At 39.9% G+C, this 15,502-nt stretch overlaps 1 long non-coding RNA gene across 1 annotated transcript in view; it reads left to right on the forward strand.

Annotated features, from left to right (window-relative positions):
• LOC138930584 (uncharacterized) overlaps window positions 1-15,502 on the forward strand; it is a 112,608-nt gene that overhangs the window by 74,080 nt on the left and 23,026 nt on the right. Inside the window, exon 3 of the long non-coding RNA XR_011446232.1 lies at window positions 10,527-10,612. This is a non-coding gene — a long non-coding RNA (uncharacterized lncRNA). The remainder of the gene's footprint in view (window positions 1-10,526; window positions 10,613-15,502) is intronic.

Here is a 15,502-nt window from a genome sequence, read left to right on the forward strand (position 1 = left end):
AAACTCCAATGCTTTGACCACCTGATGTGAAGAACTGACTCACTGGAAAAGACTCTGATGCTGGGAAAGATTGAAGGCGGGAGGAGAAGGGGACAACAGAGGATGACATGGTTGGATGGCATCACTGACTCGATGGACATGAGTTTGAGTAGGCTCCAGGAGTTGGTGATGGACAGGGCAGCCTGGCGTGCTGCAGTCCATGGGGTCGCAAAGAGTCGGACACGACTGGGCGACTGAACTGAACTGAATGTGCTCTTCATTCAAGTAAAATGGGTATGAGGATGCCATCTGGTGATCAGATGCAGGATTGCAGTTCTGAGAGGCTCAGCCCAGCAAGAGAGGGAGAGGAGGAGGTGGGGTTTTGGCTTAGTGTTATCACCCAGTATTTTCTGGAATTTTGCGCTCCCACTATAAGCAGTCTCTCCGTGTCCATCATTTTCTGTGATGTCTGAACCTGAGATTGGATGTCCAACCCTGCCCTGAGGAGAAAGTTGCACTCGTGAGTTCATGAGTGTTCAGCAGGGAGCCAGGGTAGGTGGCAGGATTTCACCTCCTCTGTCAGTTTCATCATCCAGAGTGGTTGGTGAATGAGTGCTTCCTCCAGTATGAACTTTAGCATCTCTGTTTTCACGTTTGTTCTTCTATGTACCTTTCTGCACCCAAAACTCCACAACTAGAAGAAGAGGTGATATATTAAGAAGAAACTCCATGCCATTTCAAGGGTGGCAGTTCAGACAGAGTATAATAGGAGCCTAAAAGGGAGGAGTCACTCCTCTAGAGATGACAGACAAAACCATTCCAGAAATCTCCCATTTTGACCCATGACCCAGCAAAGATCCAAACAACAGTGTATTTGAAACTTCTTGTTCCTGCCCTTGAAAATCAGTGAGAATCAAAGCACTCCAAAAGTTGCCTTATCCTTCATTCTGCATCCGTCTCTGTCTGAGAGTGAGATCCCATCAGAGAAATTAACACATCAGCACTTGTTCAAAAAGAACTGGGAACTCTACTGTAAGTACTATTTGAAATTTTGGGTTCAGAGTTATTTTTCTTTCTAAATATGCCTTTTCACTGGGAGTAAAACATGTAGAAAATGAAGGAGGAAACATGTAGAAAATTGAGCCCATATACCAGTCAGCCCTGAAAGTCTGGGCTGACTAGCTCTGAAAGTGTCAGACCAGGAGTCCAGGAAGTGTGGGAGTGAGAGAACCATCTTGCTTCATTACATCAACAGAGTTTTTTCAAATTTTCCACTCATTGGTGACAATCCCTCTAAATCCATAACTTTCTAAGATGTTTGATATTTACACTCCAGACATGAAATACAGCACTGATGACAAAGCTCCATTACATGAGCATGTCAGTATTTGAGGTGAAAGAGTTTAAGACACAGAAACATAAGCACACAAATGTGCACACACACACACAGTTTTACAGATAAAATCTCCACCATAGAAACAGACACAAACAAATAATCCCACATAAACACCTGTTTTCAAATGAATTTGTTAATTTGATCCTTTTCCCATAAAATTTACTTCCAAAATATTTCCAAAGAAATAACTTAATGAGTACGTTTCTTTAAAGTATTTTCTTGTTTTGAATTATCTCTATTTTCTTAATTACAATATATCAAGCAATATAGAAATGTAAATAAAATTATCCTGTATCCTCCATTTGCCTAATTTCCATCCTTGACCTAAACTTGTCCATTGTCGGTAGGTGGTGCATGTACTCCAGATGAATTTGTGGTTCTCTGAAAATGATATATTAATTTGTGTTTACATATACAAATATGTATTCACATTCACATATTCTTTTTCTATACTGCAATCTCATCCATATTCTCAGGATTCTAATTTGCATTTCATTGGCTAATGTGTTTTGGAATACTTTCAGATATTGATTGGGTATGAATATTGATTATTCTTTAAGTGGATACCCTATTCATATCATCTGCCCATCTCTCCCTGTTTAATAGTAAGCATGCTTTGTAAACTATCGATATGAACCCTACATTGTTTGCAGATATTTTAGATTTTCAGTCAATTATTACTTATTTTTCCAAACAGAAGGTGTTTACAATTTTTTGTTACTTTGTTTATTTTAAACCGATACAGATCATTGTAGTAGAAACTGAGCAATATCCTGCTGCTGCTGCTGCTAAATCGCTTCAGTCGTGTCCGACTCTGTGCGACCCCATAGACTGCAGCCCACCAGGCTCCCCATCCCTGGGATTCTCCAGGCAACAACACTGGAGTGGTTGCCATTTCCTTCTCCAATGCATGAAAGTGAAAAGTGAAAGTAGAGTCGCTCAGTCATGTCTGACCCTCAGCGACACCATGGACTGCAGCCTACTAGGCTCCTCTGCCCATGAGATTTTCCAGGCAAGAGTACTGGAGTGGGGTGCCATTGCCTTCTCCAATATCCTAGCCATCATCAATTACCCAGATTACAGCAATCAGAGCCCTGGAGGCTTCAGAACACAATGGAAAAGCATTAGAGTAATTCCAGTTTGAAATATTGCATAAGCATTTACAAGGCTGTTTCTCTGATTTATTTCACCATCTCCTAACTGCTGTATTGGGCTTCCCAGGTGGCTCAGTGGGAAAGAATTCACCTGCCAATGCAGGAGATATGGATTCAAGCCCTGGCTTGGGAAGATCCCTTGGAGAAGGAGATGGCAACCCACTCCAGTATTCTTGCCTGGAGAATCCCATGGACAGTGGGCTACAGTCCATGAGGTCACAAAGAGTTGGACGTAACTTAGTGACTAAAACAACAGCAACAAACTGCTATTATCTGACCTGAATAACAGGAAAAATCATTGGTAGTGTGAAGAGCTGTTAAGGCAGATAAAATATAAAGTATCTCTTGCTTAAAGTATCTCTTGCTTGTGACTTTTTTTCTTTCTCTCCTGATTTTCTTTCAGGAAAGAACAATACCTTTGTTTGTACCCGAGCCTCACACAGTCCCTCAGGATCTAGCCAATCCCTCAGCTCCGTATCTTGACCTGTTGGCCCAAAGAGCAAGCTCCCATCTCCACTGCCACCTTCATCGTTTGTGTGTGTCAGTCACTCAGTCATGTCCGACTCTTTGTGCTGCCTTCATCACTTGGGTGGCATTTAAAATTAAGCCAGAAATCTCAGTGTCTAAAACTGGGACTCCTGAGTGTCCAGTGGAGTGGGCAAGAGATGGATACCCAATCCAGTCACTCATAGATGGTTGACCCTGGAGAGTATGGCCCTTTCAGGCTTGAGCTTCATCATCTGTACATTGGAAATGAGGTTACCTTCTCATTTGTGAGGAGCAAATGTTAAAATTGAGGAAGTATGAGTGCTATATAATAGGATTTCAACAAATGCTTGTTCTTTCCCCAACCTGCCTCCTCTCTCTGCTAAAAGAGATGACTTTGACCCAAAACAGAGGGCATAGCTATCATCAGGAAGTCAAACACACACAGACACATACACTTTTATATAAAATATGAGCTTTGGTGCCATTTCTGTGTTTTAGGATATATTCTCCGATTGAATTGAGATAATGGAGGAAAATCATTATGCCTTTATAAAAATCCCATGTGGATTCTTTTACTTGTCTCTTTAAACAAATCTTTTAGGTACATTTAGAGGGTAAATCTCATGTTAAGTGTCCTTTCCTTGTCTCTGTACCTTGTAGGATGAATGTGAGCAAAGCAGATTCCCTTTGAATTCTAGATAGAAGATACATTTAAGGGGAACAACACCTAATAAAGGGTCTGCTGGACAGAATATTGGAGCCAGGATACTTGGGGCCTGAGAGCCCCAAGCAGACCATTCACTGAGTGCAGGACCTTGGATGAGTCACTTCTCTTGAGCTGGCCTTAGCCCTAACACAGAGTCATACTCACTATCACCTAGTGGTCAGGGCCATGGGCTTTGGAATCTGATAAACTAGAATTTTAACTAAGGCACCATTAGTTGATGGTTGCCCTTTCTTGTATAGGTTTCCTTAGACACAATTGTCAGGGATTCTGTGTATATATTTGTGGTATCATCAGACAGGTTCAGTCTGCTTCATGTGTGCTAAATCGCTTCAGTTGTGTCTGTTCGCAACCGTATGAACCATAGCCTGTCAGGCTCCTCTGTCTATGGAATTTTCCAAATGAGAATACTGGAGTGAGTTGCCATGCCCTCCTCCAGGGGATCTTCCCAATTCAGGGACTGAACACACATCTCTTGTGTCTCCTGCATTGGCAGGTGGGTTCATTACCACTAGTTGCTAGAGATGACCAAATTGCTCTGCAGAGCCGAGGTACAGGTCACAATCCAACTACTTGTCTGTGGGAGTTCCCATTGCTCTACATTGTCAAATCTAAAGAGGAGGTTGAGTACCTGAGTAGAAACACAGGCCTTTGAGTCAAATACAGGGGATTATGAAAGCAGCTCTTTCTCTTAGAAGCTGTGTGATCCTGGAACAAGGGCTTAACCTCTCTGAGCTTCACTCTTAGAGTATGAAAATAATATTCTGGCCAGTTCAGTTCAGTAGCACAGTTGTGTCTGATTCTTTGCATCACCAACTCCCAGAGTTTAGTCAAATTCACGTTCATTGAGTCAGTGATGCCATCCAACCATCTCATCCTCTGTCGTCCCTTTCTCCTCCCACCTTCAATCTTTCCCAGCTTTGAGGTCTTTTCAAATGAGTCAGTTTTTTGCATCAGGTGGCCAAAATATTGAAGTTTCAGCTTCAGCATCAGTCCTTCCAATGAATATTCAGAGTTGATTTCCTTTAGGGTGGACTGATTGGATCTCCTTGCAGTCCAAGGGACTCTCAAGAGTCTTCCTCAACACCACAGTTCAAAAACATCGATACTTCGGTGCTCACCTTTCTTTATAGTCCAAGTCAAACATCCATACATGATACTGGAGAAACCATAGCTTTGACTAGATAGACCTTTGTTGGCAAAGCAATGTCTCTGCTTTTTAATACACTGTTTAGGTTGGTCATAGCTTTTCTTCCAAAGAGCCAGGGTCTTTTAATTTCATGGCTGTGATCACCATCTGCAGTGATTTTGGAGCCCCCCAAAATAAAGTCTGTGACTGTTTCCAGTCTTTCCCCATCTATTTGCCATGAAGTGATAGGACCAGATGCCATGATTTAGTTTTCTGAATGTTGAGTTTTAAGCCAACTTTTTCACTCTCCTCTTTCACTTTCATCAAGAGGCTCTTTAGTTCTTCACTTTCTGCCATAAGCATGGTGTCATCTGCATATCTGAGGTTATTGATATTTCTCCTGGTGCCAGGAGCCAGCATGGGGAATCCTGCCCGTGGCAAAGGTCATGAGGAAAGGGGCCTGACAAAATGCAAACGTGGGATCAGGCCTCAGGTGTCCCCCTGGACTTTCTCGAACGTCTACCCCCAAAACCAGAGTCTGCCTGCCTTAACTGCATTATGCTTTCCGTCTATTCTTCTGACGTTACAGGGGGGCTATCCCCGACCACCTTTCTCTGAAAAAAAGTTAACTTAGAGCTCCAGTTAATAGTCTCCTGCATATAAAAGCAGTGTCTCAGCTCAAACCCCTCTGATGGCTCTCTAACTTGCCACACAGGTTTACCCAGACTTTTACAACTACACATGTGATTGTTTACAGCTCCCCAACTGTGAGAGGCATGGGAAGCCTAAAACATAGAGCCTTTCAAAGAGTTAAAAGTTATTAGAGTAGTGCTGGTGTAGGATTTCATTATTGGGCCAATGCTTGTTGCTAAGTTCCCATATCTCTTATCCACTGTGCACCTGGGAGTGTGTTAGTTATAGTTGGAATGTAAGAAAACAACATAGTAGCCTTGAAATTAACCACATCAGACTTTTGAGCTAATTGGTTCTTTCTTTGTTGTGACTTACTGCACCTTTGCTCTGTGAGAAATGTAACTCTGTTTGATACTTTCTGAGGCTGACATAGATTAGAAATATAAAGAAAAAACACTTTGAGGGAAAATAACTTTTCTGGTTGAGCAGCCTTTATCAAAAGAGGGTCATAAAATGTTTCACAGGCCTCTAAGGCCAGAAGATAATGTACACAACATCATTTGTGGGAAAGGTATAAAAGTCCTTTTTGAAAATAAAGTAACAGGCCTCGCTCACCAAAGAAGCTTGGTCACCCCATGTCTTTTTTTTTTTCTCTCACTTACTCTTTTTTTTCAGGCTGATCCCTTTGAGCATAGAGGCTCTCTGCGTTCACTTATCTGCCTGGGTTTCTAAGACCTGAACGGGAAGATGTTCTGCGTCTTCACTCCCTCGGGAGACCAGGAGGGCACCTGTGGCCTCCGTGAACAGACCTCTTTCTCTCCTCTATTTTCTTATGTACAACATTCTTTCCTTATCTCTCTCTAAATCAATTGCTGACTCTGTCCCCGCTTCAAATTACCCTGGATCCACCGGGGTTGGACCCTGGCATCCTGGCAATCTTGATTCCAGCTTGTGCTTCATCCGGCTCAGTGTTTCTCATGATGTACTCTGCATATAAGTTAAATAAGCAGGGTGACATCATACAGCCTTGACACACTCCTTTCCTGATTTGGAACCAGTCTGTTGTTCCATGTCCAGTTCTAACTGGTGCTTGTTGACCTGCGTAAAGATATCTCAGGAGGTGGGTCAGGTGGTCTGGTATTCCCATCTCTTCAAGAATTTTCCACAGTTTGTTGTGATCCACACAGTCAAAGGCTTTGGCATAGTCAATAAAACAGAAGTAGATGTTTTTCTGGAACTCTCTTGCATTATCTATGATCCAACAGATGTTGGCAATTAGATCTCTGGTTCCTCTGCTTTTTCTAAATCCAGCTTGAACATCTGGAAGTTCATGATCCACGTACTGTTGAAGCCTGGCTTGGAGAATTTTGATCATTACTTTGCTAGTGTGTGAGATGAGTGCAATTGTGTGATAGTTTGAGCATTCTTTGGCATTGCCTTTCTTTGGGATTGGAATGAACACTGACCTTTTCCAGTCCTGTGGCCACTGCTGAATTTTCCAAATGTGCTGGCATATTGAGTGCAGCACTTTCACAGCATCATCTTTTAGGATTTGAAATAACTCAACTGGAATTCCATCACCTCCACTAGCTTGTTCATAGTGATACTTCCTAAGGCCCACTTGACTTCACATTTCACGATGTCTGGCTCTAGATGAGTGATCACACCATCGTGATTATCTGGGTCGTAAAGATCTTTTTTATACAGTTCTTCTGTGTATTCTTGCCACCTCTTCTTAATATCTTGTGCTTCGGTTAGGTCCATACCATTTCTGTCCTTTATTGTGCCCATCTTTGCATGAAATATTCCCTTGGTACCTCTAATTTTCTTGAAGAGATCTCTAGTCTTTTCCACTCTATTGTTTTCCCCCATTTCTTTGCATTGATCACTGAGGAAGGCTTTCTTATCTCTCCTTGCTATTCTTTGGAACTCTGCATTCAGCTGGGTATATCTTTCCTTTTCTCCTTTGCCTTTCGCTTCTCGTCTTTTCAGAGCTGTTTGTAAGGCCTCCTTAGACAACCATTTTGCTGTCATTAGGATCCCCCAGAGGTCATACACATATACATCCTGGTATCTATATCTGTCAGTAGCGCCAATAGAGAAGGACCACACTCATGTACCCAAGGCTCAGTTTTTGACTATTAAAATATTCATGGATTTTCATATTAGGTTTTATGATTTTGTTGAGGACACAGGGGGCGAAAATTTAGTTGAGCCCATTCAACTTACACATAAAACCATATCGTTTTTCAATAGAACTTGACTGTAAAACTGTTTAGCAGAGAATTGTTAAAGCAGGGAAATTATAGAAAGAAAGTAAATATACAGAACAGGAAATGTCTTTAATTAAAGGATGTCTAAATGAATGATGGGATTTTAGGCAACCATTAAGATGAACTATGTTTAACAAAGAGAAATTATTTTTTGACCTTTAAGATTGACAAATATTAATTTTTAAAAATTTGTGTTGATCATTTTGGCAAGTATGTAGAAGGAACAGGCACTTTCGTAACATGTAGTCCCAATGTTTGTTCTTCATAATCTAAACTGTGGGTTTGTCACATGTCTGTTTTCACCTTTTTCCCTCTGAGAGCTCATCTAATAACCACTTCTACCTTATATCTTCCTATACCCCCTCGTATTTGTCCCAACACACACTCACTTAGAATCACTCTACACAGTGGAGATCTGGGCAGTGATAGAAATTATCACCTCACTTTCAGACGTTTCATATAGTCTTTTGTCTCTTTAATTCATCTTCGAGATTCCTATCACAGAAACACATTTGTTTTAATGCCAGGACATACAAAGTAACTAAAGGAAAGCATAGCTTAATGCTGGCTTGGCTGACTAGGACACTGGAATAAATGTCAAAAGTTTGAGGTCCCACTGATTAGCTGAATAGAAATACTGGGATAAATCAGGTCCCCTCTACTGGTGTTATATCTAAAAGAAAATAAATCTTCATATTAATAGTTAGGAATGTAATCTTTGGAGTCAGACAAGTCTGGATTCCTCAAGGTGTGGCTCTACCATGTCATCTCAAATCAGTGAGAGAATAAATTTTTACCTTTGAGAACGTGTGCTAATGGTTAACAGTATTTCCTCTTTTTTCCAAAAATTTTAAATGGTTATATATTCATATTAAAGATGTGGGAGGGGGGTTCATGTTTGGGAATGCATGTAAGAATTAAAGATTTTAAAATTAAAAAAAATTAAAAAATAAATAAATAATAAAATAATTATTATTTTAAACTTCTTGCATGTTAAGTTGCTTCAGTCGTGTCTAACTTTGCTACCCTATGGACTGTACCCTGCCAGGCTCCTCTGCCCATGGGATACTCCAGGCAAGAATACTGGAGTGAGTTGCCATGCCCTCCTCCAGGGGATCTTCCTTACCCAAGGATCGAACTCTCATCTTATGTCCCCTGCATTGGCAGACAGGTTCTTTACCACTAGTGCCATCTTCAGTTCAGTTCAATTCAGTTGCTCAGTTGTGTCTGACTCTTTTCGATCCCATGGACTGCAGCACACCAGGCCTCCCTGTCCATCACCAATTCCTTGGAAGCCCCTTTAAATATCTTACATCCACTAAAATTTATAGTGATCATGTTTTTTTATCAATATATCCTCTAAGAATCTTGCCCACAGAAATGCATGCATTGCAACACTTATTGCTGCACTGTTTGTAATTGCCAACACCAGGAAACACAAAACTTATCCATTACTAGGAAATTTACTCAGTGAGTTATAATATAGACTTACAGTGAAGTTTTGTGAGCAGGGCAAAAGCAATGAACTGCATTTTATTGGGATGGAAAGTTGTTCAAGAAATATAAGTATTCTTTTCTTAATAAATATCCAAAAATTTAAAAAGTATTTCCAATTGATACTGTAAACTATAAATGCTATTATTTTCTAAATAATGAAGAAGAGGAACATTAGCTTCTCATTTGCAGTTAAAGTGCATCTGTCCATTCACCACATCTGTGGTCTCTCCCAGAAAAAAACGGAAAATAACCCTTAAGGTGTTCACTCAAGTTTTTATAAGTGCATAAGACCCTTCCTCCATGAGGTAATATACAATATTATTTAACAACTTTGCCACTTCATTTCTGAAGACACTTAAGACTAGAACTTCATATCAAAATGGGTGCTATATGGACAGAAATTTGTTAGGTTAGTATCTCAGGCCATCAGTAGACTAGGACATATTTAAGGCAAAAATTATAGGGTGAGAGATTGAGAAACAGAAGATAAATATGCTACAGCATATTTATAACTATATTATTAGGAAGATAAAATTGGACTTCTCAACATATTACATACTTCAGAATGGTTTTGCGTTGTGTCAATAGGTTGGGAAAGACTGAGGGCAAGAGAAGGATGGAGCAGCAGAGGATGAGATGGTTAGATAACAGCACTGACTCAGTGGACATGAATTTGACCAAACTCCAGGAGATAGCGAAAGACAGGGAACCCTGGCATGCTGCAGTCCATGTGGTCCCAAAGAGTCAGACACAAATTAGCAATGAACAATAAAAGGTTTTTGCTTAGGGTTAGGTTCTTTTTCCCCTTTAGTACCTTGATTTTTTTTTTTTTTTTCGTCTGGGATTTTACTTTGTTTTGTTATGGGAGTAAGGAAGAAGAAAGATCAGGTAATGAAGCAGTGGATATTAATGTTAACTGAAAAATGCAAACTGAAAAACAGTATACCTATTATGATACATTTTTAATTACTGCATAAATCATATTTAAATGTATACCATAATAGGCATACTGTTCTTCAATTTGCATTTTTCAGTTAACATTAATAAAGAAAATAAATCGAGACAAATTTAAGGGATATACACATAACTGTTAACGGTGGTAATTTCTGGAAGTGGGAATTAAAAAAAAAAACATTAACTTTCTATTCCATATACTTTTATATTTTTGTTGTTGTTAGAACAGCTTTATTGAGCTATAGTTCATGTATATAATTCAACAGTTTTAAGTAATTGATTTTTACTATATTTACAGCTGGTGCTGGAGTGGCAGCTGCATGGCACTGGAGCAAATGTGAGGAGATACCCCACGTGCAAAGGCAGAGAAACCCCAGAAAGATGGTAGGTGCTACAGCAGCAGCTGTGTGGTGCTGAAGTGACTTTGAGAAGATACCCCACATCCAAGGGCAAAGGAGAAGCCCCAGCAAGATGGTAGAAGGGGTGAAATTGCATTTAGAATCAAATCCCATACCCACCAGAGACACTCAGAGGGCTCAAACAAATCTTGTGAACACCAGGACCCAGAGACTCCCAGAGACTGAGACAGAACTGTGTTTGGCTCCTGTGGAGATATGGGTCAGCAGTGGACTGCCGCAGAGGCAGGGGCTCTGGGTGCAGCAGACTTCGGTATGGCATAAGCCCTCTTGGAGGAGGTCATCATTAACCCCACCACAGAGCTGCCAGAACTTACACAGGGCTTGGGAAAGAGAGTCTTGGAGGGCACAAACAGAACCTTGTGCACACCAGGACCCAGGAGAAAGAGGCAGTGACCCAAGAGACTGGCCCAGACTTGGTTGTGAGTGTCCAGGAGTCTCTGGTGGAGGCGTGGGTTGGCGGTGGCCTGCTGCAGGGTTGGGGGCACTGAATGTAACACTGCATGCATGGGGCCTTTTGAAGGAGATTGCCATTATCTGCATCACATCCACCATAGTTTGGTCCCAGGTAAATAACAGGTAGGGAACACAGCTCCATTCATCAACAGAAAATTGGATTAAAGATTTACTGAGCACTTACCCAATCACAAAGAAAGGCAATGCCAAAGAATGCTCAAACTACCCCACAATTGCACTCATCTCACACACTAGTAAAGTAATGATCAAAATTCTCCAAGCCAGGCTTCAACAGTACGTGAACTGTAAACTTCCTGATGTGCAAGCTGGATTTAGAAAAGGCAGAGGAACTAGAGATCAAATTGCCAACATCCACTGGCTCATAGAAAAAACAAGAGAGTTCCAGAAAAACATCTATTTCTGCTTTATGGACTATGCCAAAGCCTTTGACTGTGTGGATCACAACAAACTGTGGAAAATTCTTCAAGAGATGGGAATACCAGACCACCTGACCTGCCTCTTGAGAAATCTGTATGCAGGTCAGCAAGCAACAGTTAGAACTGGACATGGAACAACAGACTGGTTCCAAATCGGGAAAGGAGTAATCAAGGCTGTATATTATCACCCTGCTTATTTAACTTATATACAAAGTACATCATGAGAAATGCTGGGCTGGAGGAAGTACAAGCTGGAATCAAGATTGCCGGGAGAAATATCAATAACTTCAGATATGCAGATGACACCACCCTTATGGCAGAAAGTGAAGAGGAACTAAAGAGCCTCTTGATGAAAGTGAAAGAGGAGAGTGAAAAAGTTGGCTTAAAGCTCAGCATTCAGAAAACTAAGATCATGGCATCTGGTCCCATCACTTCATGGGAAATAGATGTGGAAACAGTGGATGACTTTATTTTTCTGGGCTCCAAAGTCACTGAAAAGGTGATTGCAGCCATGAAATTAAAAGACGCTTATTGTTGGAAGGAAAGTTATGACCAACCTAGACAGTGTAATAAAAAGCAGAGACATTACTTTGCCAACAAAAGTCCGTCTAGTCAAAGCTATGGTTTTTCTAGTAGTTATGTATGGATGTGAGAGCCAAACCATAAAGAAAGCTGAGCACCAAAGAATTGATGCTTTTGAACTGTGGTGTTGGAGAAGACTCTTGAGAGTCCCTTGGACTGCAAGGAGATCCAACCAGTCCATCTTAAAGGAGATCAGTCCTGGGTGTTCATTGGAAAGACTGATGTTGAAGCTGAAACTCCAATACTTTAGTCACCTGATGCAAAGAACTGACTCATTTGAAAAGACTCTGATTCTGGGAAAGACTGAGGGCAGGAGGAGAAGGGGACGACAGAGGATGAGATGGCTGGATGGCTTCATCGACTCGATGGACATGGGTTTGGGTGAACTCCAGGAGTTGCTGATGGATGGAGAGGCCTGATGTGCTGTGATTCACGGGGTCGCAAAGAGTCAGAAATGACTGAGTGACTGAAATGAACTGACACAGATATACCAATTTTGTTTATTAATTCATCATTTGATAAACATTCAAGTTGTTTTTACCTTTTGGTCTTGTGAATAATGCTGCTATGAAACAACTGTTTATATGAATACATGTTTTCATTTCTTTTGAGTATATACCTAGGAATGAAATTGCTGAGTCATACAGTAATATCATTTTCAAAATTTGAGGAAGTGCCAGATGATTTTCCAAAGTGGAAGCACCATTTTAAATTGCCACCAAGAGTTTACAATGGTTCTAATTTCTCCACATCCTCACCAGCACTTGTTAATACCTGTTTTTTTATTCTAGCCATTCTATGGGGGTGTGAAGTAATATCATTGTGGTTTTGATGTGCATTTCCCTAATGACTAATGATGTAAAGCATTTTTCAGGTATTTATTGACCACTTGCATATCTTCCATGGATTCAATTTAAACACTTGCTCATTTTTTCAGTTGTGTTGCTTTTTTGTTATTGAGAAGTAGATTTTTTTATATATAGTAGATATCAGTTTCTTATATGTAAGATTTGGAAATATTTTTCCTTTGTCTAAGGTCTGTACTTTCACTTTTTTAAATTTATTGAGAAATAATTAACAAATATAATTGTTTATATATGTGTGTAATTATTTGATACACATATACATTGTAGAATGATTACCAAGATCAAGATAATTAACATAGCACTAACTCATATAGTTAATAGTAATATATCACTAACTCATATAGTTAATATAGGTAAATTTTTTGTGATGAGAATGCTTAAGACCTACACCCAGCAACTTTCAAGTATATAATGCTATTTTATACTGTATTATATATACAGCATTAACTATAGTCACCATAATGTACATTAGCTCCTCAAAATTTATTCTTATAATTAAAATTTTGTGACCTACATTGCTTCATTTCCTCTCCTCCCAACCACTGGCAATCACCATTCTATTTCTATGAAATCAGCTTTTAAAAAAATAATCCACATGTAAGTGATACCATACTCTATTTGTCTTTCTCTGTCTGCAGGTTTTCACTTAGCATAATGCCCTCCAGTTTATCCATTTTGTTGCAAATGGCACGACTTTCTTCTTTCTTATAGCTGGGTTATATTCCATCATGTGTGTGCGCACGTGAGTGTGTACACATACAATGAAATAATATATGTGTGGGTATACATATATATGTATATATACATATATATTATATCCCTCTTTTTTATCCATTCATTCACTGAAGAACATTTAAGCTGTTTCCATATCTGGGCTATTGTGTATAATGCTGAAGTGAACATAGGGGTGCAGATATCTCTTGAAAATACTAATTTCAATTCCTCCAAATATATAGCCAGGTGCAAGATTGCTGGATCGTATGCTATTTTTTCTGAGTGGTGTAAGATATGGGTGCAGTTTCCTTCTTTTGTATGTGGATATCTAGCTTTCTTAGTACTATTTATTGAAGAGTCAGTCCTTTCTCCATTGTATGTTCTTGACACCTGGGTCAAAAATTAGTTGACTCTATATTAGTGGGTTTATTTCTGCACTTTCAATCCTATTCCAGTATCTGTTTCTTTGCCAGTACCATACTGCTTTCATTACTATAGTTTTGTAATACAGCTTAAACAGTTGAAGTGACAAATAGGTTCAAGGGATTAGATCTGATAGACAGAGTACCTTAAGAACTATGGACGGAAGTTCATAACACTGCACAGGAGGCGGTGATCAAAACCATCCCCAAGAAAAAGAAATGCAAAAAGGCAAAACGGTTGTCTGAAGAGGCTTTGCAAATAGTTGAGAAGAGAAGTGAAAGACAAGGAAGAAAGGGAAAGATATACCCAGCTGAGAGCAGAGTTCCAAAGAATAGCAAGGAGAGATAAGAAAGCCTTCCTCAGTGATCAATGCAAAGAAATAGAGGAAAATAACAGAATGGAAAAGACTAGAGATCTCTTCAAGAAAATTAGAGATACCAAGGGAACATTTCATGCAAAGATGGGCACAGTAAAGGACAGAAATGGTATGGACCTAACAGAAGCAAAAGATACTAAGAAGAGGTGGCAAGAATACATAGAAAGAACTGTATAAAAAAGGTCTTAATGACCCAGATAACCATGATGGTGTGATCACTTATCGAAGAGTCAGACATTATGGTGTGTGAAATCAAGTGGGCCTTAGGAAGCATCACTATGAACACAGCTAGTGGAGGTGATGGGATTCCAGTTGAGCTATTTCAAATCCTAAAAAATGATGCTGTTAAAAAGTGCTGCACTTATATGCCAGCAAATTCGAAAACTCAGCAGCGACCACCAGACTGGAAAAGGTCAGTTCTCATTTCAATCCAAAAGAAGGGCAATGCCTTTTGAACACAAAGAATGTTAGAACTACTGTACAATCACACTGATTTCAAATGCTAGCAATGTAATGCTCAAAATCCTTCAAGGTAGGCTTCAACAATTTCTAGAATTTTTAGATGTAAAAACTGGATTTAGAAAAGGCAAAGGAACCAGAGATCAAATTGCCAACATCTGTTAGGTCATAGAAAAAGCAAGGGAATTCCAGAAAACATCTTCTGCTTCATTGACTATGCGAAAGCACTTGACTGTGTAGGTCACAACAACCTGTGGAAAATTCTGAAAGAGATTGGAACCCCAGAGAAACCTGTATGCAGTTCAAGAAGCAACAGTTAGAACCAGACATGGAACAATGGACTGGTTGAAAATTGGGAAAGGAGTACATTAAGGCTGTATATTGTTACCCTGTTTATTTAGCTTATATGCACAGTACATCATGTGAAACGCCCAAGGATGAAGCTCAAGCTGGAATCAAGACTGCCAGGAGAAGTAACAATAACCTTAGATATGCAGATGATACCACCCTTATGGCAGAAAGCAAAGAGAAACTAAAGAGCCTCT

Source organism: Ovis canadensis, chromosome X, assembly GCF_042477335.2.
Source record: "Ovis canadensis isolate MfBH-ARS-UI-01 breed Bighorn chromosome X, ARS-UI_OviCan_v2, whole genome shotgun sequence".
Taxonomy (NCBI): domain Eukaryota; kingdom Metazoa; phylum Chordata; class Mammalia; order Artiodactyla; family Bovidae; genus Ovis; species Ovis canadensis.